The sequence below is a fragment of the Dermacentor andersoni genome, chromosome 7, assembly GCF_023375885.2.
Source record: "Dermacentor andersoni chromosome 7, qqDerAnde1_hic_scaffold, whole genome shotgun sequence".
In the NCBI taxonomy this organism is placed as follows: Eukaryota; Metazoa; Arthropoda; class Arachnida; order Ixodida; family Ixodidae; genus Dermacentor; species Dermacentor andersoni.
In genome coordinates this window covers 79,370,724-79,392,151 of record NC_092820.1, presented here as the reverse complement: position 1 = coordinate 79,392,151, position 21,428 = coordinate 79,370,724, and the positions used below count along the sequence as shown (strand labels likewise).

The 21,428-nt window shown below is 49.7% G+C and overlaps 42 non-coding genes across 42 annotated transcripts; all 42 read left to right on the top strand.

Annotated features, from left to right (window-relative positions):
• The first annotated feature begins 2,015 nt into the window (after nt 1–2,015).
• Nucleotides 2,016–2,087, top strand: TRNAE-CUC (transfer RNA glutamic acid (anticodon CUC)). Its single transcript has one exon. It is a non-coding gene; the product is annotated as a tRNA-Glu (tRNA).
• An 11-nt stretch (nt 2,088–2,098) lies between these two features.
• TRNAQ-UUG (transfer RNA glutamine (anticodon UUG)) lies at nt 2,099–2,170 on the top strand. The gene has a single exon. It is a non-coding gene; the product is annotated as a tRNA-Gln (tRNA).
• Nucleotides 2,171–2,263: 93 nt separating this feature from the next.
• On the top strand, nt 2,264–2,335 carry TRNAE-CUC (transfer RNA glutamic acid (anticodon CUC)). The gene has a single exon. It is a non-coding gene; the product is annotated as a tRNA-Glu (tRNA).
• Nucleotides 2,336–2,346: 11 nt separating this feature from the next.
• Nucleotides 2,347–2,418, top strand: TRNAQ-UUG (transfer RNA glutamine (anticodon UUG)). The gene has a single exon. It is a non-coding gene; the product is annotated as a tRNA-Gln (tRNA).
• Nucleotides 2,419–7,469: 5,051 nt separating this feature from the next.
• TRNAE-CUC (transfer RNA glutamic acid (anticodon CUC)) lies at nt 7,470–7,541 on the top strand. The gene has a single exon. It is a non-coding gene; the product is annotated as a tRNA-Glu (tRNA).
• An 11-nt stretch (nt 7,542–7,552) lies between these two features.
• TRNAQ-CUG (transfer RNA glutamine (anticodon CUG)) lies at nt 7,553–7,624 on the top strand. The gene has a single exon. It is a non-coding gene; the product is annotated as a tRNA-Gln (tRNA).
• An 84-nt stretch (nt 7,625–7,708) lies between these two features.
• Nucleotides 7,709–7,780, top strand: TRNAE-CUC (transfer RNA glutamic acid (anticodon CUC)). The gene has a single exon. It is a non-coding gene; the product is annotated as a tRNA-Glu (tRNA).
• Nucleotides 7,781–7,791: 11 nt separating this feature from the next.
• On the top strand, nt 7,792–7,863 carry TRNAQ-CUG (transfer RNA glutamine (anticodon CUG)). The gene has a single exon. It is a non-coding gene; the product is annotated as a tRNA-Gln (tRNA).
• An 83-nt stretch (nt 7,864–7,946) lies between these two features.
• TRNAE-CUC (transfer RNA glutamic acid (anticodon CUC)) lies at nt 7,947–8,018 on the top strand. Its single transcript has one exon. It is a non-coding gene; the product is annotated as a tRNA-Glu (tRNA).
• Nucleotides 8,019–8,029: 11 nt separating this feature from the next.
• TRNAQ-CUG (transfer RNA glutamine (anticodon CUG)) lies at nt 8,030–8,101 on the top strand. Its single transcript has one exon. It is a non-coding gene; the product is annotated as a tRNA-Gln (tRNA).
• A 5,091-nt stretch (nt 8,102–13,192) lies between these two features.
• TRNAE-CUC (transfer RNA glutamic acid (anticodon CUC)) lies at nt 13,193–13,266 on the top strand. The gene has a single exon. It is a non-coding gene; the product is annotated as a tRNA-Glu (tRNA).
• A 9-nt stretch (nt 13,267–13,275) lies between these two features.
• Nucleotides 13,276–13,347, top strand: TRNAQ-CUG (transfer RNA glutamine (anticodon CUG)). The gene has a single exon. It is a non-coding gene; the product is annotated as a tRNA-Gln (tRNA).
• Nucleotides 13,348–13,439: 92 nt separating this feature from the next.
• On the top strand, nt 13,440–13,511 carry TRNAE-CUC (transfer RNA glutamic acid (anticodon CUC)). Its single transcript has one exon. It is a non-coding gene; the product is annotated as a tRNA-Glu (tRNA).
• An 11-nt stretch (nt 13,512–13,522) lies between these two features.
• Nucleotides 13,523–13,594, top strand: TRNAQ-CUG (transfer RNA glutamine (anticodon CUG)). Its single transcript has one exon. It is a non-coding gene; the product is annotated as a tRNA-Gln (tRNA).
• Nucleotides 13,595–13,677: 83 nt separating this feature from the next.
• Nucleotides 13,678–13,749, top strand: TRNAE-UUC (transfer RNA glutamic acid (anticodon UUC)). The gene has a single exon. It is a non-coding gene; the product is annotated as a tRNA-Glu (tRNA).
• An 11-nt stretch (nt 13,750–13,760) lies between these two features.
• TRNAQ-CUG (transfer RNA glutamine (anticodon CUG)) lies at nt 13,761–13,832 on the top strand. The gene has a single exon. It is a non-coding gene; the product is annotated as a tRNA-Gln (tRNA).
• An 82-nt stretch (nt 13,833–13,914) lies between these two features.
• Nucleotides 13,915–13,986, top strand: TRNAE-CUC (transfer RNA glutamic acid (anticodon CUC)). Its single transcript has one exon. It is a non-coding gene; the product is annotated as a tRNA-Glu (tRNA).
• Nucleotides 13,987–13,997: 11 nt separating this feature from the next.
• Nucleotides 13,998–14,069, top strand: TRNAQ-CUG (transfer RNA glutamine (anticodon CUG)). Its single transcript has one exon. It is a non-coding gene; the product is annotated as a tRNA-Gln (tRNA).
• An 83-nt stretch (nt 14,070–14,152) lies between these two features.
• On the top strand, nt 14,153–14,224 carry TRNAE-CUC (transfer RNA glutamic acid (anticodon CUC)). The gene has a single exon. It is a non-coding gene; the product is annotated as a tRNA-Glu (tRNA).
• Nucleotides 14,225–14,235: 11 nt separating this feature from the next.
• TRNAQ-CUG (transfer RNA glutamine (anticodon CUG)) lies at nt 14,236–14,307 on the top strand. Its single transcript has one exon. It is a non-coding gene; the product is annotated as a tRNA-Gln (tRNA).
• Nucleotides 14,308–14,391: 84 nt separating this feature from the next.
• TRNAE-CUC (transfer RNA glutamic acid (anticodon CUC)) lies at nt 14,392–14,463 on the top strand. The gene has a single exon. It is a non-coding gene; the product is annotated as a tRNA-Glu (tRNA).
• An 11-nt stretch (nt 14,464–14,474) lies between these two features.
• Nucleotides 14,475–14,546, top strand: TRNAQ-CUG (transfer RNA glutamine (anticodon CUG)). Its single transcript has one exon. It is a non-coding gene; the product is annotated as a tRNA-Gln (tRNA).
• Nucleotides 14,547–14,630: 84 nt separating this feature from the next.
• On the top strand, nt 14,631–14,702 carry TRNAE-CUC (transfer RNA glutamic acid (anticodon CUC)). The gene has a single exon. It is a non-coding gene; the product is annotated as a tRNA-Glu (tRNA).
• An 11-nt stretch (nt 14,703–14,713) lies between these two features.
• On the top strand, nt 14,714–14,785 carry TRNAQ-CUG (transfer RNA glutamine (anticodon CUG)). Its single transcript has one exon. It is a non-coding gene; the product is annotated as a tRNA-Gln (tRNA).
• Nucleotides 14,786–14,868: 83 nt separating this feature from the next.
• Nucleotides 14,869–14,940, top strand: TRNAE-UUC (transfer RNA glutamic acid (anticodon UUC)). The gene has a single exon. It is a non-coding gene; the product is annotated as a tRNA-Glu (tRNA).
• An 11-nt stretch (nt 14,941–14,951) lies between these two features.
• Nucleotides 14,952–15,023, top strand: TRNAQ-CUG (transfer RNA glutamine (anticodon CUG)). The gene has a single exon. It is a non-coding gene; the product is annotated as a tRNA-Gln (tRNA).
• An 82-nt stretch (nt 15,024–15,105) lies between these two features.
• TRNAE-CUC (transfer RNA glutamic acid (anticodon CUC)) lies at nt 15,106–15,177 on the top strand. The gene has a single exon. It is a non-coding gene; the product is annotated as a tRNA-Glu (tRNA).
• An 11-nt stretch (nt 15,178–15,188) lies between these two features.
• Nucleotides 15,189–15,260, top strand: TRNAQ-CUG (transfer RNA glutamine (anticodon CUG)). Its single transcript has one exon. It is a non-coding gene; the product is annotated as a tRNA-Gln (tRNA).
• Nucleotides 15,261–15,344: 84 nt separating this feature from the next.
• Nucleotides 15,345–15,416, top strand: TRNAE-CUC (transfer RNA glutamic acid (anticodon CUC)). Its single transcript has one exon. It is a non-coding gene; the product is annotated as a tRNA-Glu (tRNA).
• An 11-nt stretch (nt 15,417–15,427) lies between these two features.
• On the top strand, nt 15,428–15,499 carry TRNAQ-CUG (transfer RNA glutamine (anticodon CUG)). Its single transcript has one exon. It is a non-coding gene; the product is annotated as a tRNA-Gln (tRNA).
• An 83-nt stretch (nt 15,500–15,582) lies between these two features.
• Nucleotides 15,583–15,654, top strand: TRNAE-CUC (transfer RNA glutamic acid (anticodon CUC)). Its single transcript has one exon. It is a non-coding gene; the product is annotated as a tRNA-Glu (tRNA).
• An 11-nt stretch (nt 15,655–15,665) lies between these two features.
• Nucleotides 15,666–15,737, top strand: TRNAQ-CUG (transfer RNA glutamine (anticodon CUG)). Its single transcript has one exon. It is a non-coding gene; the product is annotated as a tRNA-Gln (tRNA).
• An 84-nt stretch (nt 15,738–15,821) lies between these two features.
• Nucleotides 15,822–15,893, top strand: TRNAE-CUC (transfer RNA glutamic acid (anticodon CUC)). Its single transcript has one exon. It is a non-coding gene; the product is annotated as a tRNA-Glu (tRNA).
• Nucleotides 15,894–15,904: 11 nt separating this feature from the next.
• Nucleotides 15,905–15,976, top strand: TRNAQ-CUG (transfer RNA glutamine (anticodon CUG)). Its single transcript has one exon. It is a non-coding gene; the product is annotated as a tRNA-Gln (tRNA).
• Nucleotides 15,977–16,060: 84 nt separating this feature from the next.
• On the top strand, nt 16,061–16,132 carry TRNAE-CUC (transfer RNA glutamic acid (anticodon CUC)). Its single transcript has one exon. It is a non-coding gene; the product is annotated as a tRNA-Glu (tRNA).
• Nucleotides 16,133–16,143: 11 nt separating this feature from the next.
• On the top strand, nt 16,144–16,215 carry TRNAQ-CUG (transfer RNA glutamine (anticodon CUG)). Its single transcript has one exon. It is a non-coding gene; the product is annotated as a tRNA-Gln (tRNA).
• A 4,508-nt stretch (nt 16,216–20,723) lies between these two features.
• Nucleotides 20,724–20,795, top strand: TRNAE-CUC (transfer RNA glutamic acid (anticodon CUC)). Its single transcript has one exon. It is a non-coding gene; the product is annotated as a tRNA-Glu (tRNA).
• Nucleotides 20,796–20,806: 11 nt separating this feature from the next.
• Nucleotides 20,807–20,878, top strand: TRNAQ-CUG (transfer RNA glutamine (anticodon CUG)). Its single transcript has one exon. It is a non-coding gene; the product is annotated as a tRNA-Gln (tRNA).
• An 84-nt stretch (nt 20,879–20,962) lies between these two features.
• TRNAE-CUC (transfer RNA glutamic acid (anticodon CUC)) lies at nt 20,963–21,034 on the top strand. The gene has a single exon. It is a non-coding gene; the product is annotated as a tRNA-Glu (tRNA).
• An 11-nt stretch (nt 21,035–21,045) lies between these two features.
• On the top strand, nt 21,046–21,117 carry TRNAQ-CUG (transfer RNA glutamine (anticodon CUG)). Its single transcript has one exon. It is a non-coding gene; the product is annotated as a tRNA-Gln (tRNA).
• Nucleotides 21,118–21,199: 82 nt separating this feature from the next.
• TRNAE-CUC (transfer RNA glutamic acid (anticodon CUC)) lies at nt 21,200–21,271 on the top strand. The gene has a single exon. It is a non-coding gene; the product is annotated as a tRNA-Glu (tRNA).
• Nucleotides 21,272–21,282: 11 nt separating this feature from the next.
• TRNAQ-CUG (transfer RNA glutamine (anticodon CUG)) lies at nt 21,283–21,354 on the top strand. Its single transcript has one exon. It is a non-coding gene; the product is annotated as a tRNA-Gln (tRNA).
• The last annotated feature ends 74 nt before the right edge of the window (nt 21,355–21,428 follow it).

The following is a 21,428-nucleotide window of genomic DNA, read 5'->3' as shown; positions in this document are numbered from 1 at the left end:
AATTCAGTTTTGTTCGGCATATTAATGCATCCTTAACGCTTACCACTTTGACGTGGTGAGTTCTCGAGGTTTTGTGAGGTTCCGTGACAGACCGGAAAAGTGGGCGCAGCCCGCCAACGCACTTGACCAGTAGCAGAGGGCTAATGGCGAAAAAGGCGACGAATCGGGAATAATTATTTTTCTTTCGTTTGGTCTAACCATGCATTATCGTTGTGCACATATAATATCAGATATGGTTGTTTTCGCGCTTTTCGTGACGTCGAGTGAAAGACAGTAGATGTGGGGATGGCCCGAAATTGTTTACAACCGATCATGGAGGGCTGATTGCAAAATTGGAATAGAAAAGTTTGGAATAGCTTTAGGTTTTAGCGCCCCAGTTCAGCGGGAATGCTGTAGGGCTCCCACCCTCAAGTTTGCCTATAGACGCTAGCACCACTCCGCCCTAGCGGTGGCGGCTTTACCACTTTGTCACCTTTACCACTTTACCAAGTCACCGGCACCGTGAATTGTTCGCGATGCCTGCGATCGTCGCTTCGCCGGCGTTTCGCGATGCTTCGGCGGTCGGGTAGCCAAGGAGGCCGGTACTGTAGCGTGTTGAACTGCCACCGCAGTAACAAAAAACACCCGGGCCTGGCAGCCTCCTGTCGAGTTCTACAGTTTCCCAGGTAAGCGGTAGGAAAAAATACATCGAGGCAAGGATAACGACGGTCCTCAGAATCAAGTAAGTCGGAATGCAAAAGTTTGTCGTTTTACTTAATGCTTGGCATTATTCGCGGCGGTGTTTGTTGCTTCGCCTTCTAGCTTAGTCATGAAAGTTTCCTCCTGGAGACGGGAATATCGCTCGATGTGCTTTAGTCACGCATTGAGCGTCGGCCGATTAGCACCTGCGACTCAGATTGGGCTTTCTCGTGTTGGACAGCGCGCGCTAAAGCGGCGACATTTGTGTTGTAGCAAGTTGCAAGCAACTCAACACTTTAATACAGCCGGGTGATTAATTCGCCCATTTGTCAAAAGTCATACCGAACGGTATGGCATCTTGACTCTGAGAGTTGCGTTGCGAGAGATCAGCGCACCATTTAAATCGCTGTGGCTCTCTCGTTCTTCAATACTGGTGCTACACGGGCGCTTTCGATCGCGGTCAAACGGATCAAAATTTTCGATCACGATCAAGAATGGCGTTGCACCGTCGAACAATCCGAATCGAGCTGGTTGAGCTCGCCCAGAATTTTGGTGCAGACAACAGCGCCTACGATCGCGATCTATTAGATTCGGATCCCGCAATATCGCGCTCTAAACTGCCCGTGTAGAAGTACCCGATCCGGATTGGACTCGACAGCAGCCCAAGTGCCTGAGTGGCAGTTGTAAAAGTTCATCATGGCTTATTTAGACAACTCAGGAACGTCACAGTCGTGTCGCGCGACGCGATGGTAAAATCGTCTCTCTTATATTTCTCAGCAGGTCTCCCACGCGAGTTCAATCCCAATCAATCACGACAATACTATAATACAAGAAAGCCGGCTGCGTGTTCTGACCGTGAAAACATTACTAGGATACCTGGCTCTCACCCAGGAAGCCCAGGTTCGATTCCCGGCGTCGGAATGTTTTGTCAAGGTCTCATGGTGTAACGGTTAGCACTCCGGACTCTGAATCCAGCGATCCGAGTTCAAATCTCGGTGAGACATTTTCTTGCGTTTTTGCGATAATTTAAAGCAAATTACAGTGCAGCGGCATTGATGGCACCGATTTTTAAGGTCGTATTTCTCCGTTCCGGCATGGTCTAGTGGCTAGGATACCTGGCTCTCACCCACGAGGCCCGGGTTCGATTCCAGGCGTCGGAAAATTTGGATGTGGTCTCGTGGTGTAATGGATCAGCACTTTGGACTTTCAACCCAGCGATCCGAGTTCAAATCTCGGTGAGACCTTTCCGCAACTTTTTAGTTGCTTTGGCGAATATTGGATTCTATAGCAGAGCATTTGCACTGATTGAAGCCAACTTGCGCAGCTTGTTGCTCCGTTCCGGCGTGGTCTAGTGGCTAGGATACCTGGCTCTCACCCAGGAGGCCCGGGTTCGATTCCCGGCGTCGGAAAATTTGGTTGTGGTCTCATGGTGTAATGGTCAGCACTTTGGACTTTGAATCCAGCGATCCGAGTTCAAATCTCGGTGAGACCTTTCCGCAACATTTTAGTTGCTTTGGCGAATATTGGATTCCATAGCAGAGCATTCGCACTGATTGAAGCCAACTTGCGCAGCTTGTTGCTCCGTTCCGGTGTGGTCTAGTGGCTAGGATACCTGGCTCTCACCCAGGAGGCCCGGGTTCGATTCCCGGCGTCGGAAAATTTGGATGTGGTCTCATGGTGTAATGGTCAGCACTTTGGACTTTGAATCCAGCGATCCGAGTTCAAATCTCGGTGAGACCATTCCGCAACTTTTTAGTTGCTTTGGCGAATATTAGATTCCATAGCAGTGCATTCGCACTGATTGAAGCCAACTTGCGCAGCGTGTTAGTCAGTTCCGGCGTGGTCTAGTGGATTCTACATCCGGCCGTGATAGCAAACGGACGCGTGTGGAATGTGCTCCGCCGGAGCGGTATCAGCGGCCCAGTCGGGCCGCGGAAACAGGTTTTTTGCTGATGAAGCCCTGGACTATCAAGTTATTCTGCCGTCGCTGCCAACAGGTGCGTCTGTAGCGAATACTGTTTTTCTCCACGGGGATTTGAAAGCCAGGTCATACCGTGTAGAAGATTTTCGGGACACGTTGGTTCATCTCGGAGTGCTTCCTGAAGTGATAGCTTTGGGGGCGTTCCAGATGAACCATGTTTGGGCCGTCACTTTTAACAGTGCGGAAGCTACGAAGAAGATGGTAGAAATTGGGGAAGTTCTGGTCAAGGAGAAACGGTGCCTTGTGGTTGACCCCGAAAATCAAGAAGTGCGCATCAAGCTTTACTGGGTGCTACATAATGTTCCGGACGAAGAAGTGCGCTCTGCTCTAGCACCGTAGGGGAAAGCAAGCGATATCTACAAGGAGCGCTGGCGAGTGCACGGAATAGCAGACAAAGGCTCGTCTACGCGCACGGTTGGTCTGAAGCTCAAGCCTGGTGTAACTCTAGAAGGTTTACCCCATCAGTTGCGCGTTGCAGGAATCGTGGCTCTACTCGTTGCGCCGGGACGCCCACCGCTATGCTTGAGGTGCCATGCCACAGGCCATATCAGGCGCGACTGCCGGGTACCGCGTTGTGCCAAATATCGACGATATGGCCACGATGAAAGCGTCTGCGTGCGAACCTACGCAAACGTGGCCGGAGTCAAAGCAAGCGATGAACTGTCGACGGAACATCTTATGGACGAGGCAGACGCGGCCGAAACTACCCCCGAGGCAGACAGCTCGCGAACTATTGGTGCAACAAACGTGTCACATGTGAAGCAAAAGGCTGCACTCATTATTGCGGAAGACACAGCCATCGCTTCAACAGAGGCTGTAGAGACACAGGCGATGGGCGCTCCAACGAGCCAACACATTGCACCTGGCGCGAGTGTCGAGCAAAGCCCTGAGACTACAGACGTCATTATGGCAAGTACCAGCAGCCCTGCACCAAAACGACCCCATGAGGACGACAAAGAAGGGCACAAGACGGACCAGAATGCAACGGATGAGCCGCCTGTGAAAACGACACCCCATCGAAGGACTACATTTAAACCCGCACCGAAAACACCGCTGGAGCCACGGCCCGAGCGGAAACCGCCGGCCCCGCCGGCAACGTGACAAGCTGTCGAGCCTTCTTTTTTTCCAACCGGACACTATCAGCGGAAGGGACCGGAAAGACAGTGCGTTGACGTCGTCACGGCGAAGTCTAAATTCTAATCAATATGGCTGGAACGACTGGGATTTTCTATAAAAATGTGAGTGTTTTGCCGTCTTGTGATAAGCAAGGGATACTATGCGGTTTGTGTTTATAAAAAAAAATGGCTGTTACTCTCCAAACGCCTCTTTATGTAGGCACTCTTAACGTGCGGGGCCTGTCGACACGGGGAAAACAATACCAGCTGAGTCGACTTTTTATGGAAAATGAATTGGACGTAATTGCCATACAGGAAACGAAGATCGAAAGTCAGGAAGGAACAAACCGCATGGTTGAACCTTTTAGGGCGTACTACAATGTATGCGTTGCGCATGCAGTAGGTACAGCCGGTGGTTGTACGCTGTTCTTGAAGCACTCCACAGGTATATCTGTTGATAGTGTGTACGCGTGTGACACTGGACGACTTATTGTATGTGACATAACGTTGCAAGCCCAGAAGTTCCGAATAGTTTGTTTACATGCCCCAAATGCACCAAGTGAGCGCCGATTGTTTTTTGAAAGTGTTGAACATTATCTGAATTGTGACAGGGCAAATATAATGATGCGGGACTTTAATTGCGTATCCAGAGTAGAAGACAGGACAAGAGATGCACCGATACGAGATGCGAGTGTGTCGGTACTAAATGCGCTGACTGAAGGTCACCTGTTAGAAGATGTAGGGTGCTTCCTGTCAAATGACACATTGCCTCGGTTTACCCACTACCAGGGGGACAGCCACGCTAGATTAGATCGTATTTATGTTTCGGCAGATTTGGCACCCGTCTGCAATAAGTATGACATTAAAAACGTTTTCTTTAGCGACCATAGTTTGGATGTGTGCGCGCTAGGTCCGAGGAAACCGGCGAAATTTAACTGGCAGCTGTGGAAATGCAATGTTAAACTCCTCAATGATGAGGTATATATGAAGGAAACAAAAGGAAAAATTGGAGACCTACTGGCAAATGAACCGGAGTGTTATGCGGAGGCGTGGGAACATTTTAAGGAAAATGCAAAAATCTCAGCCATCGAAAGAGCCGGGGCATTGCGGAGGAAGCAAAACAGAGAAGAAACTGAGCTCCAAAGCCAGCTTGATTTTTATTTGAATGCCGAAGCTAGAGCCCCGGGTAACATTGCCAGAGAAATAAAAGAAATTAAAAGCAAACTAGAAATTATTAATACAGAAAAGTACAGGGGCGCAGTTGTACGAGCGCGTGCGGAAAAAATGTATATGGGTGAAACCCCGACCAAACGCGATCTATCAGATGAAAAAAGCTATGCGTCGCGCAACGAAATAAAAGCGATAATGTACAGAGATGAAGTTCTGCAAGACGAGGAACTGATACGTCGCGCATTTGTTGATTATTATCGGGATTTAGTTGGCCATGAACCACAGATTGTGGAAGGTTTTCAAAGCGATTTCTTGAGACACATGCCAAAACTTGAAGCAGAAGTTAAAACGAATCTCGAAGCACCAATCAGCGTTGCAGAAATTGAGGGGGCAATCGATGAATTGAGTGCAGGGAAATCGCCAGGCCCTGATGGTTTTGGCTCAGAATTCTACAAGGCTTTTAAAACTGAGATAGCAGTTGTCCTTCATAACGTAATAAAGGAGGCATACAGAACAAAGAAGTTGCCTCCCTCTTTCAGGCAGAGCCATGTTGTACTTTTTCCCAAAACAGAGGATCCTGCTGCCTTGCTCTCTGTACGAGCGTATCGACCGATAACTCTAACGAACACGGACTACAAGATCTTCGCTAAAGTTTTGGGTAGGAGACTGCAAAGTGTTATAACCAGGCTTGTGGGGCCGCATCAGACTTGCGGCATAAAAGGAAGGTCCATTGTAACAAACATACACGTGGCTAGAACCGTCCTGGAGTGCTGTGATGCGTACTGCGGTAAGGTCGCAATGGTACAACTGGATTTAGAGAAGGCATTCGACAGAGTTGTGCATAAAGTCCTTTTCAACATTCTAGAACACATCAATGTCGGGAAGGTCCTATCAGAAGGTATAGAAATGTGTTACGCAGACATTTCTAGCAGGATTAAAATTAATAAATCATTAACTGCCAGTTTCCAGATAAAGTCCTCTGTTAGGCAAGGATGCCCTTTGTCTCCTTTACTGTTCGCGCTGTACCTGGAACCTTTCTGTTTGAAAATCATGTCATCGAGTGCAATAAAAGGTTTCAGGTTGAGCACAAGCGAGGTTAAGCTACTTACGTACGCTGACGATATTGCAGTTTTCTGTTCTGACCAAGAAAGTGTCAGGAATGCCATCAGTGTGGCGAAGAGTTTTTGTAAAGTGACCGGAAGCGTTATCAACTGGAGCAAATCTTCGGGCTTTTGGCATGGGGATTGGGACGACACCCCGGACGTCTTTGAAAGCATGCAGTGGACGGTTTCGCCAACGAAATACCTCGGGGTGCCTTTAAATCACTATAAAGACACTAGTGATTATTGGAGAAATGAAGCGGAACAAATAAAATAAAAATTGACCAAATTTGGAGGGAGAGACTTATCTATATTTGCAAGGTCAACAGTATGTAACCTTTTTCTTGTAGCCAAGATTTGGTACGTTCTGCAAGTACTGTGTGCGACGAGAGTAAGCATTCAAAGACTCCACAGGGTGCTAGCAGTGTATATATGGGGATCAACTTGGGAACGTACAAGCCGTACAAATTTATTCCGGTCAGTGAAAAGTGGCGGACTGGGCTTGGCGCATTTATTTCTAAAACAGGTGGTGTCCAGATTTCTCTTTATGCGAGAGCAAAGCAATGCTTTCCTACGTACTGTGATTCAAATGCGATTGTGTGACGTTATGCCAGCGTTTATTGCGTCATCTGATCGGGTTGATGGGCCGAAAGTACGAGGCTTCCTGCGAGAAGTCGTCTGGTCTTACGAGTTCCTCGCAGCACGGTTCTCATTACAGTATCTAAGCAATGTCACACGAAAGAAACTGTACAAAGATGTTGTTGATGTATGTATGCCAGAACCACTGTATCGCACCATGTTGTCAACAGGAGCAGGCAAAGACGTACTGAAAAGGGTGAAGCGGATGCCAGTACGGTCCACGATGAAAACGTTCTTCTGTTACTTGCACACCGGAACTCTGCCCGTTAAACCGTGGTTAGAGCAGAAGGGTATCTTCGTGCCTTGGACGATAAACTGCTTATTGTGCAAGCAACCACAAACTATCGACCATATTTTTCTTGATTGCGTAGATGCCACCTTCTTATGGGACATACTGCAACGTACTTTAAAAAAAGAGTTACCGATTACCCCATATGGCATCCGCTTCCTCCCAACCGATAATGATCAAGGGGTGCCGTATGACATGTTTATGGCTTTATGTCTTCACAGCATCTGGAAAACAAGAATGGCAGTGTATCATGCAGATATGAACGCCCAGCCAGCCAGAGAGTACTTCAAAGAAAGTATCGCGTTTATTCGTGAGATATATAAAGCACAGATTGATCCACCAGCATGGATGCCTGTATTAGATGCTCTTGTCAACCTGAAGCGGTTTTAAATACCCACGCTTGCCCAAAGCGGGCAAGCGTTTTTAATTACTTTATGTAGTGTGAATTTGTGATTGTATCGCTTTGTTTCAATCCTGAGAAAGGTAATAAAAAAAAATCCGGCGTGGTCTAGTGGCTACGATACCTGGCTCTCACCCAGGAGGCCCGGGTTCGATTCCCGGCGTCGGAATGATTCGTTGAGGTCTCATGGTGTAACGGTTAGCACTTTGGACTCTGAATCCAGCGATCCCAGTTCAAATCTCGGTGAGACCTTTTTTTTTTTTTTTGCGCTAAATCAAAGCAAATTACAACACGGCGGCATTGATGGCACCGGTTTTTAGCGTAGGAGTTCTCCGTTCCGGCGTGGTCTAGTGGCTAGGATACCTGGCTCTCACCCAGGAGGCCCGGGTTCGATTCCCGGCGTCGGAATGATTCGTTGAGGTCTCATGGTGTAACGGTTAGCACTTTGGACTCTGAATCTAGCGATCCGAGTTCAAATCTCGGTGAGACCTTTTTTTTTTTTTTGCGCTAAATCAAAACAAATTACAAAACGGCGGCATTGATGGCACCGGTTTTTAGCGTCGGAGTTCTCCGTTCCGGCGTGGTCTAGTGGCTAGGATACCTGGCTCTCACCCAGGAGGCCCGGGTTCGATTCCCGGCGTCGGAATGATTCGTTGAGGTCTCATGGTGTAACGGTTAGCACTTTGGACTCTGAATCCAGCGATCCGAGTTCAAATCTCGGTGAGACCTTTTTTTTTTTTTGCACTAAATCAGAGCAAATTACAAAACGGCGGCATTGATGGCACCGGTTTTTAGCGTCGGAGTTCTCCGTTCCGGCGTGGTCTAGTGGATTCTACTTCCGGCTACCGTACGGTACGGTCGCAGAATGTCTTGCTCCGTTGGGGCGGTTGAAGCGGCCCAGCAGGGCCGTGGAATCAGGTTTACGGAGTCGACTACACAGGAATACCAGCTTGTTTTGCCTCATCTGCCTTCAGGTATGACGGTTTCTAAGACAGTGTTTTTGCACGGAGACTTAAAAGCAAGACCGTATCGCGTAGAACATTTTCGCGATGCGCTTGTCAGAGTACAGCTTATGCCGGAAGTGCTGGCCCTTGGGGCCTATCAAATGAATCATGTGTGGGCGAAAACCTTCAAGGATGAAGACGGAAAGAAAAAGATACTTTCCCTCGAGGCGTTCAGCGTCAAGGAGCACCGGTGCGTTGTTATTGACCCGTGCAAACAGGATGTGCGGATGAAGCTTCACTGGCTCCTGCACACCACGCCCGACGACGATGTTCGAATGGCTTTGGCACCTTTTGGCAAAGTTATTGAAATTTCCAAAGAGAAGTGGCGTGTCTCAGGCTGTTACGAGAAGGGCTCGCACACACGTTTGGTGTCCTTGCGCCTGAAGTCCGGTTTGACGGTCGAAGACCTGCCGCACCAGTTGCGCATAGGCGAAGACAACGCACTTGTATTCGTATCTGGTAGAGCGCCGCTCTGCCTCCGGTGCCACGGCACCGGTCACATACGGCGCGAGTGCCGGGTACCGCGCTGCGGTGCCTGCCGTCGCTATGGCCACGAGGAGAGCCAGTGTGTACGCAGCTATGCCAATGTAACCGGAACAGGTGGAAGCGACATTGTGCAAGAGCACCTTATGGACCAGGCCGACGCCGAAGAAGCTTCTGTGGGAAGTGGGCATCAGGCGAGCAGGCAAGAGAACCAGCCTGTAGCGTCTTCTTAAAAGGACAAAGAAGTAAGAACGGAGGACGAAAAACGACAACCGGCCCACCCAAGCACACCCGAAAGTACTCCCGAGATGGAAACAAATCTCGGAGGTGGCGCATTGGCTTCGCAGAATGATTCGGAGAACGAGGCACTCCCGAAAAGTGAGAAAGGAAGTCAACCTGCAACAGCCGTTACTAAGAGACCTCATGAGAAGGTGGCTAGCGACGAGGATTGCTCCGACCCAACGAGCGCTGTGGGACCACCACCGCTGAAGTCAACGACCACTCGTAGGACCAGCTTCAAGCCCAAGCCGACGGTCCCACCAGACCGGTTGCAAGGGCCGCGAGTGCCTCCGCGTTAGCGGGGGTACTTTTTTGCCTTGTTCAACTGTATGTACGAGGACAATCATGTTGAGACTTTGGTTGAGTTGAGTGTCTTCAAGGTAGAAGCGGGGCTAATTACCCGTGTGGACGAATCCGCCTGCTGTGCACACTGACCGGTGATGTAAGTCTCCCTCGCCTGTATTTGCGTAGCGTATTAGGTATTGTGAAAAAAAAATAAGACAATGGATCCAAATCTTTCTGCACTTCGTATTGCAACGTTGAATGTACGGGGATTGACAGCAAGACGACGGCAAGTGCAAGTTAGTCGCCTAATGCTCGATAATGACATAGATATTTTGGCTATTCAGGAGACAAAAATCGAGAGTCAGGAAGCAACAGACCGGATGGTCGAGACCTTTAAAGCAAGATATAACGTTTGTGTGTGTCATGCTGCTGGCAAGTCCGGAGGATGTGCCCTTTTTTTGCGCAATAGTATCGGAATATTAGAGGAAGCAGTCCTCACCAGTGAAAATGGTCGGCTAGTCCTGTGTGATTTTTCTTTTAATGAAGCTGAGTGGCGTCTTTTGTGCATCTACGCCCCGAATAGAGAGAGGGAGCGCAAGGTTTTCTTCGAGTATGTTGAACCGTTTTTGTCTTGTGAAAGGAAAGTTGTGCTTCTGGGTGATTTTAACTGTGTGTGCTTGCCTGAGGACACAGTCAAAAATGTACCTATTAGAGATTTGAGCGCTGATCTATTGAACACAATTACACAAGAAAAATATATGTTTGATGTGGGGGATGTACTCCGTGGTAATTGTGTGCAGTATACGCATTTCCAAGGTGCGAGTCCTGCCAGGTTAGATCGCGCATACATTTCAGCAAGCCTTATGCCATTATGCTTCAAATACATGGTAAAGCATGTAAGCTTCAGCGACCATAGCCTGGTCATGTTTGAAATAGGCACGAAACGAAAAACTTCACAGTTTAATTGGAATCTTTGGAAGCTTAACGAAAAGCTGCTACATGATGAAACTTTTATGCGGGCAGTGACAGAAAGAATTGAAGCTGTTAACTCTGATAAGTCTGACAGGATTGGTGCGTTGTGGGAACAATTTAAAATTGATGTTAAAATTACTGCAATTGATAGAGCATGCGCACTGCGGCACAAGTCTAAACAAGAAGAAAAAGAACTGCGAAATACTCTGGACTATCTTTTAAATGCTGAAACCACAATACCTGGGCTGTTCGCAAAAGAGATTAAAGAAGTTAAAAGAAAGATGGAAGCCATGGAAGCTGAAAAATATAGAGGGGCCGTGATACGAGCGCGGGCTGAACGGCTCTGGCTGGGGGAAACCCCAACCAAGCGTGCACTGGGAGACGAAAGATGCTACGGCGCAAAGAACGAAATCAAAAGAATTTGCTATCGTGATGAAGTCACGACAGATCAAAATGTGATCCAGAAAGCATTTGTTGAAAGATACACGGGTTTGCTGGGGTGTAAGACACCTGTACACGAAGGCTTCTTTACAGAATTTATGCCACTAATGCCGAGGTTGGACGACGATGCGAAAAATACACTGGAAGCTCCCATTAGTGTTAATGAAATCGAAACAGCAATAAAAGAGTTAAGTGTAGGAAAGTCGTCTGGGCCTGATGGCCTTGGCGCGTCATTCTACAAAGCCTTTAAACAGGAATTGGCTGAAATACTCTACGATGTTATTAATGAAGCGTATGACAGACGTGGAATGCCTCCATCTTTTAAAACAAGCCATATTGTACTAATACCTAAAACAGATGACCCCTCGAAATTACTTTCAGTGGAAGCATATCGGCCAATAAGCCTTGCAAATGTTGATTACAGGATATTCATGAAAGTGTTAGCTAAAAGACTGCAAAGTGTAATAACATTGGTAGTTGGTAAACACCAAACATGTGGCATAAAGGGGAGGACAATTTTTACGAATGTTCATACAGCTCGAAGTGTACTGGAGTGCTGTGATATGGTATGCGGGCACGTGGCGATGGTACAGCTGGACCTTGAGAAAGCCTTTGATAGGGTAGCGCACGAGGCGATCTTTAGATTACTGGAATATACTAACGTTGGCAAGGTGGTCCTAGATGGGGTAAAAATGGCTTACACTGATTGTACTACCAATCTAATAATTAATAAGACATTAAGTGATCGAATATCAGTTGTAACTGGTGTGAAACAGGGAGATCCGATTTCAGCATTATTATTTGCAATGTTCTTGGAACCTTTTTGTCTTAAAGTGCAGAACAACCAGAATATACGAGGTTTCCGTTTCTTCACGCATGAAATTAAAATCTTGTCTTACGCAGATGACATTGCAATTTTTTGTGGAGACAAAACAAGCATTAAAGAAGCAGTAAAAGATACCAAAGAATTTTGTAGCTTTACTGGCAGTGCCATAAACTGGCAGAAGTGTTTAGGTTTCTGGCACGGAGAATGGGAACATAAGCCAGAATGCTATGAAAGCATAAAGTTCACAACTGTGCCATCCAGCTACCTTGGTGTTCCGCTTCAATATTATAAAGATGCAACGAGCCAGTGGGCAGAGCCAACTGAAAAAATCAAAGCGCAGACATCAAAGTGGGGCGGACGAAGTATGTCTATTTTCACCCGTGCGACGGTGTGTAACTTGTTTTTGGTAGCGAAAGTGTTTTATATGTTACAAGTGTTGTGTATGTCAAGGATTTGTGTGCAGAAATTGCACAGAATATTCGCTGTTTTTTTGTGGGCATCTGGTTGGGAAAGGATGAGTCGTGTAAACTTATTTCTTGCGGTGGGGAATGGAGGTGTAGGTTTATCTCATTTGTTCTTGAAACAGGTCGTGTCGAGATTTGTGTTTTTTCGCGACCAAAGTGACGCGTTCTTGCGCACTGTTATTCAACTGCGATTGTGTGATGCATTGCCTGATTTTATTGTTACGTCACACACGCTTCGTAATGTAGCTGTGAAAGGATTTATGCGTGAAGTTGTGGATAGTGTCCGTTTTCTGAGAGCGCATTATTCAGTAGATTATCTGTCAGATGTTTCCAGAAAGAAGCTTTACAAGGACCTTATTTATGTCATGTGCCCTACACCGATTTATCGTTCAGCATATCATTTAGGACAAGCGCGGAATGTGCTGAAACGTGTAAAAGGTTTTCCTGTGAAGGCTTCTACAAAAACTTTCTTCTTTATGTTACACTGCGGCACACTACCTGTCAAACCTTGGCTCCAGGAAAAAGGTATCTTTGTGCCTGGGAGCATCAACTGCATCATTTGTAAAAAGCCACAGACAATAGAGCATATTTTCTTGAATTGCTGGGATTCCATATTCTTATGGGACATCCTACAGAGAACTCTCAAAAAAGATTTGCCATTAACGCCTTTCGGGATAAGGTTTCTGCCTGTTGAGCAAACAGAGATGGTGCCGTACGACCTAATAATGTTGTTGTGCATGCACAGTCTCTGGAGGACGCGAATGGCGGTCAGAAATGCAGACCAAGTTGCACGACCAGCAAAAGAGTATTTTGTTGAAAATATTGTATATGTACGTGAAGCATATAGGTCTTTATGTGAGCCCCCAGAATGGCTATTGATCTTTGACCACCTCACGACAACAAAATACCTTTAACCAAGCTGTATAATGTGTAATACAGCCGGTGTTTTTATCGCCTCATTTCATTGTGAATGTGGTTTTCCTTTGAATTCAAAATTGTGAATTGAGTCATTCCATGTTTGTTTCGTATTATATCGCTCACAGGCAATAAATAAAAAAAAAAAAAAAACGGCGTGGTCTAGTGGCTAGGATACCTGGCTCTCACCCAGGAGGCCCGGGTTCGAATCCCGGCGTCGGAATGATTCGTTGAGGTCTCATGGTGTAACGGTTAGCACTTTGGACTCTGAATCCAGCAATCCGAGCTCAAATCTCGGTGAGACCTTTTGTTTTTTGTTTTTTTTTTTGCGCTAAATCTAAACAAATTACAAGACGGCGGCATTGATGGCACGGGTTTTTAGCGTCGGTGTTCTCCGTTCCGGCGTGGTCTAGTGGCTAGGATACCTGGCTCTCACCCAGGAGGCCCGGGTTCGATTCCCGGCGTCGGAATGATTCGTTGAGGTCTCATGGTGTAACGGTTAGCACTTTGGACTCTGAATCCAGCGATCCGAGTTCAAGTCTCGGTGAGATCTTTTTCTCTTGTTTGCGCTAAATCAAAGCAAATTACAAAATGGCGGCATAAATGGCACCGGTTTTTAGCGTTGGAGTTCTCCGTTCCGGCGTGGTCTAGTGGCTAGGATACCTGGCTTTCACCCAGGAGGCCCGGGTTCAATTCCCGGCGTCGGAATGATTCGTTGAGGTCTCATGGTGTAACGGTTAGCACTTTGGACTCTGAATCCAGCGATCCGAGTTCAGATCTCGGTGAGACCTTTTTTTTTGTTTGCGCTAAATCAAAGCAAAATACAAAACGGCGGCATTGATGGCACCGGTTTTTAGCGTCGGAGTTCTTCGTTCCGGCGTGGTCTAGTGGCTAGGATACCTGGCTCTCACCCAGGAGGCCCGGGTTCGATTCCCGGCGTCGGAATGATTCGTTGAGGTCTCATGGTGTAACGGTTAGCACTTTGGACTCTGAATCCAGCGATCCGAGTTCAAGTCTCGGTGAGACCTTTTTTTTTTGTTTGCGCTAAATCAAAGCAAATTACAAAACGGCGGCATTGATGGCACCGGTTTTTAGCGTCAGAGTTCTCCGTTCCGGCGTGGTCTAGTGGCTAGGATACCTGGCTCTCACCCAGGAGGCCCGGGTTCGATTCCCGGCGTCGGAATGATTCGTTGAGGTCTCATGGTGTAACGGTTAGCACTTTGGACTCTGAATCCAGCGATCCGAGTTCAGATCTCGGTGAGACCTTTTTTTTTTTGTTTGCGCTAAATCAAAGCAAAATACAAAACGGCGGCATTGATGGCACCGGTTTTTAGCGTCGGAGTTCTTCGTTCCGGCGTGGTCTAGTGGCTAGGATACCTGGCTCTCACCCAGGAGGCCCGGGTTCGATTCCCGGCGTCGGAATGATTCGTTGAGGTCTCATGGTGTAACGGTTAGCACTTTGGACTCTGAATCCAGCGATCCGAGTTCAAGTCTCGGTGAAACCTTTTTTTTTTTGTTTGCGCTAAATCAAAGCAAATTACAAAACGGCGGCATTGATGGCACCGGTTTTTAGCGTCAGAGTTCTCCGTTCCGGCGTGGTCTAGTGGCTAGGATACCTGGCTCTCACCCAGGAGGCCCGGGTTCGATTCCCGGCGTCGGAATGATTCGTTGAGGTCTCATGGTGTAACGGTTAGCACTTTGGACTCTGAATCCAGCGATCCGAGCTCAAGTCTCGGTGAGACCTTTTTTTCTTGTTTGCGCTAAATCAAAGCAAATTACAAAACGGCGGCATAAATGGCACCGGTTTTTAGCGTCGGAGTTCTCCGTTCCGGCGTGGTCTAGTGGCTAGGATACCTGGCTTTCACCCAGGAGACCCGGGTTCGATTCCCGGCGTCGGAATGATTCGTTGAGGTCTCATGGTGTAACGGTTAGCACTTTGGACTCTGAATCCAGCGATCCGAGTTCAGATCTCGGTGAGACCTTTTTTTTTGTTTGCGCTAAATCAAAGCAAAATACAAAACGGCGGCATTGATGGCACCGGTTTTTAGCGTCGGAGTACTTCGTTCCGGCGTGGTCTAGTGGCTAGGATACCTGGCTCTCACCCAGGAGGCCCGGGTTCGATTCTCGGCGTCGGAATGATTCGTTGAGGTCTCATGGTGTAACGGTTAGCACTTTGGACTCTGAATCCAGCGATCCGAGTTCAAGTCTCGGTGAGACCTTTTTTTTTTTGTTTGCGCTAAATCAAAGCAAATTACAAAACGGCGGCATTGATGGCACCGGTTTTTAGCGTCGGAGTTCTCCGTTCCGGCGTGGTCTAGTGGCTAGGATACCTGGCCCTCACCCAGGAGGCCCGGGTTCGATTCCCGGCGTCGGAATGATTCGTTGAGGTCTCATGGTGTAACGGTTAGCACTTTGGACTCTGAATCCAGCGAACCGAGTTCAGATCTCGGTGAGACCATTTTTTTTTTTTTGCGCTAAATCAAAACAAATTACAAGACGGCGGCATTGATGGCACCGGTTTTTAGCATCGGAGTTCTCCGTTCCGGCGTGGTCTAGTGGCTAGGATACCTGGCTCTCACCCAGGAGGCCCGGGTTCGATTCCCGGCGTCGGAATGATTCGTTGAGGTCTCATGGTGTAACGGTTAGCACTTTGGACTCTGAATCCAGCGATCCGAGTTCAAGTCTCGGTGAGACCTTTTTTTTTTTGTTTGCGCTAAATCAAAGCAAATTACAAAACGGCGGCATTGATGGCACCGGTTTTTAGCGTCGGAGTTCTCCGTTCCGGCGTGGTCTAGTGGCTAGGATACCTGGCTCTCACCCAGGAGGCCCGGGTTCGATTCCCGGCGTCGGAATGATTCGTTGAGGTCTCATGGTGTAACGGTTAGCACTTTGGACTCTGAATCCAGCGATCCGAGTTCAAGTCTCGGTGAGACCTTTTTTTTTTTGTTTGCGCTAAATCAAAGCAAATTACAAAACGGCGGCATTGATGGCACCGGTTTTCAGCGTCGGAGTTCTCCGTTCCGGCGTGGTCTAGTGGCTAGGATACCTGGCCCTCACCCAGGAGGCCCGGGTTCGATTCCCGGCGTCGGAATGATTCGTTGAGGTCTCATGGTGTAACGGTTAGCACTTTGGACTCTGAATCCAGCGAACCGAGTTCAGATCTCGGTGAGACCATTGAGAAGAGGTTTATTGGCGGCTCCTAAGGCAAAAGCGCAGCGACCGGGAACGGCGAGACAGCCCGAAGCACTGTCCAAAAAAGGCGACAGTAATCAACAGCGCGAGCGGAGCCGAGCCGCGCGTTGGCGATGTGTCTGTGCCGCGAGGCGCGTCTTCTTCTTCACAATCTCCCCCCCGGACAAAAAGAGCCATCCTGGCGCCTTAAGAATCGGGAGGCAGAGGGTCGTGGTAGGGCTTCAGACGCGAGACGTGGACAATGTCACGTCCACGCCGGCGCAAGTCTTCAGGTGGTGACAGTGGCTCAACTAGAAAATTCACCGGAGATGTTTGCTCCAAGACTCGGTAAGGCCCTTCGAATTTTGGGACGAGTTTCGAGGAAAGCCCCGGAGTCTGGAAAGGCACAGACAACCACACAAGAACGCCTGGAGCGTAGGTGGTGTTCGGAAGCGTGTCGGTGCGGTTTTCTTTCTGGCGCTGCTGTTGCTCGGCCGTAAAGGAGCGCGCTAGCTGGCGGCATTCTTCGGCCTGTCGGGCGATGTCGGACACAGGTAGACACTCGGAGGCGTCAGAACGGTATGGAAGGAGCGTGTCGATGGTATGTGTAGGCTGGCGGCCATACAGGAGGAAGAAAGGTGAAAATCCCGTAGTGGCCTGGATCGCTGTGTTGTACGCGAACGTGATGAATGGAAGGATGCGGTCCCAGTTACCATGATCAGATGCCACGTACATCGACAGCATGTCACCAAGTGTGCGGTTAAATCGCTCTGTGAGTCCGTTAGTCTGGGGGTGGTATGCCGTGCTTGTCCGATGAATAATGCGGCATTCCGAGAGCAAACTTTTGACGACTTCGGAGAGGAAGGCGCGACCTCGATCACTGAGGAGTTCTCGAGGTGCGCCGTGTCGAAGCACGAAGCGATGTAGAACGAAAAAGGCTACATCCCGTGCCGTAGCACTTGGTAAAGCAGCAGTTTCGGCGTAGCGTGTCAAGTGGTCGACAGCAACTACGATCCACCGATTGCCGTCTGGCTTTCGTTGGGCGAGGACGGCGCCGAGACCGACCCCGCTGGCATCTGTATGTACTTCAGTTGCAGCTGACGGGTCGAAATGGCGAAGAATAGGTGGGGAGATGAGAAGACGACGCAGCGTCGCAAAGGCGGAGTCACATGCAGGGGACCAGGAGGAGAGGGCGGCGTCACCGCGTAGAAGCTGAGTCAATGGCGCCATGATCGATGCGAAATTTCGAACAAAGCGGCGGAAATATGAGCATAGGCCCAAGAAGCTTCGAAGTTCTTTGATGGTCTGAGGCTTCGGAAATTCAGCGACTGCTCGAAGTTTTGCAGGATCGGGTAGAACGCCATGCTTGGACACAACGTGCCCTAAAATGGTAAGCTCTCGCGCGGCGAAGCGGCACTTCTTGAGGTTGAGTTGAAGGCCAGCGTTCGTTAGACAGGTCAAAACTTGTCTGAGGCGGAGCAGGTGAGTAGGAAAATCAGGCGAGAAAACCACGACATCGTCGAGGTAACACAGACATATGGACCACTTGAGGCCACGCAGCGTGTTGTCCATGAGTCGTTCAAAGGTGGCAGGGGCGTTACAAAGCCCGAACGGCATTACGTTAAATTCATATAAGCCGTCAGGCGTAATGAATGCGGTTTTCTGGCGATCGGCTGCAGCCATCGGTACCTGCCAGTACCCCGAACGCAAGTCAAGGGACGAGAAGAATTCTGCTCCCTGAAGACTGTCGAGGGCGTCGTCGATGCGCGGCAAAGGATAGACGTCTTTGCGCGTTACCTTATTTAGCCGACGGTAGTCGACGCAAAAGCGAATAGACCCGTCCTTCTTGCGAACGAGAACGACAGGCGACGCCCAGGGACTGTGCGAAGGTTGAATAACGTCACGGCGCAGCATATCTTCGACTTGGGTGGTAATGACACGACGCTCTTCGGCCGAGACGCGGTAGGGTCGTTGACGTAACGGCTGATGTGAACCGGTGTCAATGTAGTGCTGCACTTCCGACGTGCGGCCCAAGTGAGGTTGTGAAACGTCGAATGAACTTCGAAAGTGGTGCAGGAGATCAAGAAGGTCGGCGCGTTCGGCAGGTGTGAGGGTATCGGCGATGGCACTCGAGAATGCATCCTTGGACGTCTCTTCAAGCGCGGAAATCGAAGACGACTGGCCGGAGTCGATATCAAAAGAGTCTCCGGGGACGTCAACCAAAGACGAAGAGTCGAGGAGTTCCACGATGCCAAGGCATTCACCAACGAGCAATGTAATCGGCGCACAGAGGGGATTGCAGAAGTATATATTGCTACAGCCGCCAGCCATGTCAAGTGTTGCGAAGGGTAGTCGGAGAGATTTACGGCTCATGAAGACGTCGGAAGGTGTGAAGAGGACCGTTGCATCAGTGATGGCATCGCAAGAGACGGGTACGAGAGCGAAGGAGCCAGGTGGAATATCTGTGTCCTCGCGCACGGTAAGTTTAGAAGGGCGGTCACAATCGTCGTGCGAGGGTGCGTCACAAGGAAAAAATTCAACTTCGGCGCGTGCGCAGTCGATCACGGCTTTATGACGGGATAAGAAGTCCCATCCGAGGATGACGTCATGCGAGCAGGTGGGAAGAACAATGCACTCAACTATGTAAACAATGCCGTGAATAAGCACACGTACAGTACAGGCTGCGTGCGGAGTGACGTGCTGAGCGCTTGCCGTACGAAGCGACAGTCCAGAAAGCGGCGTGGTCACCTTGCGCAGCGAACGGCACAGTTTGGCGGCTATCAAAGAAACGGCTGCGCCGGTATCCACAAGAGCGAATGCAGGAACACCTTCTACACTAATTTCGACCACGTTAGCAGGACAGGCGCGAGGACTTGGACAGTTCGAATGGGGCGCAGTTCTTGCCTCGTGAACTGCGACGTTCAGTTTTCCTGGTCAGGTGGTGCGGGTCGCCGACGCATTGGGGAGAGCGAGCGTCGGCGAGGGGATGGCGAGCGACGCGAAGGAAATTCTGGAAGGTCAGCACGAGCATACGGTTGGTGGGAAGGAGTGGCGTTTTGGCGAAAGGGCTGGCTGCCGTACTGGAAGGGCCGAGAGGCGTCGCCGAACGCTTGAGGCCGACGTCGGCAATATCGGGCGACGTGTCCAGGAGTACAGCAAGAATAGCAGATGGGACGATTATCAGGCGTCCTCCAAGGATTAGCTCTCGGTGCGGTCCAAGATGCAGCATGGGCTTCCGGTGGCACCGGTTGGGAATGGGTCGCGAAAGACGCAGGCGGAGGCCTGCGTACTGCCTGCGCGTACGTAAGAGGCGCAGCCACAGGCAGGACTGGCTGCGCATAGGTGCGAGGAGTCGCGACAGGCTGCACTGCCAGAGCAGAGTTGAGATTCGTGGCTGCAGGCGGCTGATGGTGTGCGGAAGGGACAACTTGAGCGACCTCTTCGGAGATGAGAGTGCGGAGCGTGTTTGGAAGACTGGAGGTGGGCTCCTGAGTGAAGGGGACTAAAGAAAGTTGGCGGGCAACTTCCTCACGCACGAAGTCCTTGACCCGTTGAAGTAATGAGCATGGGTCGTACATGCTGTCAAGGCTTGCCACCAAGTCGTCGCTGCCCAGAGCACGCCGAGTCGAAGCGCGTTGCTTGCGTAACTCATCATAACTTTGGCATAGGCTGACGACTTCGGACACAGTGCGCGGATTCCTGGCTAGAAGCATCTGGAAAGCGCCGTCATCGATGCCCTTCAGTATATGGTGAATTCGCTCAGCTTCGGGCATTGCCGCGTTGACTCGTTTACACAGGTCCACGACGTCTTCAATGTAGCTCGTGAATGTTTCTGCCGTCTGCTGTGCTCGGGCGCGCAAGCGTTGTTCAGCGCGCAGTTTGCGAACAGCGGGTCGGCCGAACACTTCTGTAAAGGTTGTCTTAAAGATTGACCATGTGGGTAAGTCACTTTCGTGGTTGTGAAACCAGAGTTGGGCAACACCAGCCAGATAAAAGATGACGTGGGTTAACTTCGCTGGATCATCCCACTTGTTGTGCGCGCTCACCCGTTCATATGACGCCAGCCAGTCTTCTACATCTTCGTCGTCTGCACCGCTGAAGATCTTGGGATCGCGTTGTCGTGCAACGCCGGTGCAAGTGACGGACTGTGGCGTCGGCGCCGTTTGGGATGAGCTGTCGGTCATGGCGGGCGATAGCGTTCTTGATCGCAGCTCCAGGGTTACAAGCGACGGGGTTTGAGTCCCAGCACCTCCACCAATTGAGAAGAGGTTTATTGGCGGCTCCTAAGGCAAAAGCGCAGCGACCGGGAACGGCGAGACAGCCCGAAGCACTGTCCAAAAAAGGCGACAGTAATCAACAGCGCGAGCGGAGCCGAGCCGCGCGTTGGCGATGTGTCTGTGCCGCGAGGCGCGTCTTCTTCTTCACACCATTTTTTTTTTTTGCGCTAAATCAAAACAAATTACAAGACGGCGGCATTGATGGCACCGGTTTTTAGCGTCGGAGTTCTCCGTTCCGGCGTGGTCTAGTGGCTAGGATACCTGGCTCTCACCCAGGAGGCCCGGGTTCGATTCCCGGCGTCGGAATGATTCGTTGAGGTCTCATGGTGTAACGGTTAGCACTTTGGACTCTGAATCCAGCGATCCGAGTTCAAGTCTCGGTGAGACCTTTTTTTTTTTGTTTGCGCTAAATCAAAGCAAATTACAAAACGGCGGCATTGATGGCACCGGTTTTTAGCGTCGGAGTTCTCCGTTCCGGCGTGGTCTAGTGGCTAGGATACCTGGCTCTCACCCAGGAGGCCCGGGTTCGATTCCCGGCGTCGGAATGATTCGTTGAGGTCTCATGGTGTAACGGTTAGCACTTTGGACTCTGAATCCAGCGATCCGAGTTCAGATCTCGGTGAGACCTTTTTTTTTGTTTGCGCTAAATCAAAGCAAAATACAAAACGGCGGCATTGATGGCACCGGTTTTTAGCGTCGGAGTACTTCGTTCCGGCGTGGTCTAGTGGCTAGGATACCTGGCTCTCACCCAGGAGGCCCGGGTTCGATTCCCGGCGTCGGAATGATTCGTTGAGGTCTCATGGTGTAACGGTTAGCACTTTGGACTCTGAATCCAGCGATCCGAGTTCAGATCTCGGTGAGACCTTTTTTTTTGTTTGCGCTAAATCAAAGCAAAATACAAAACGGCGGCATTGATGGCACCGGTTTTTAGCGTCGGAG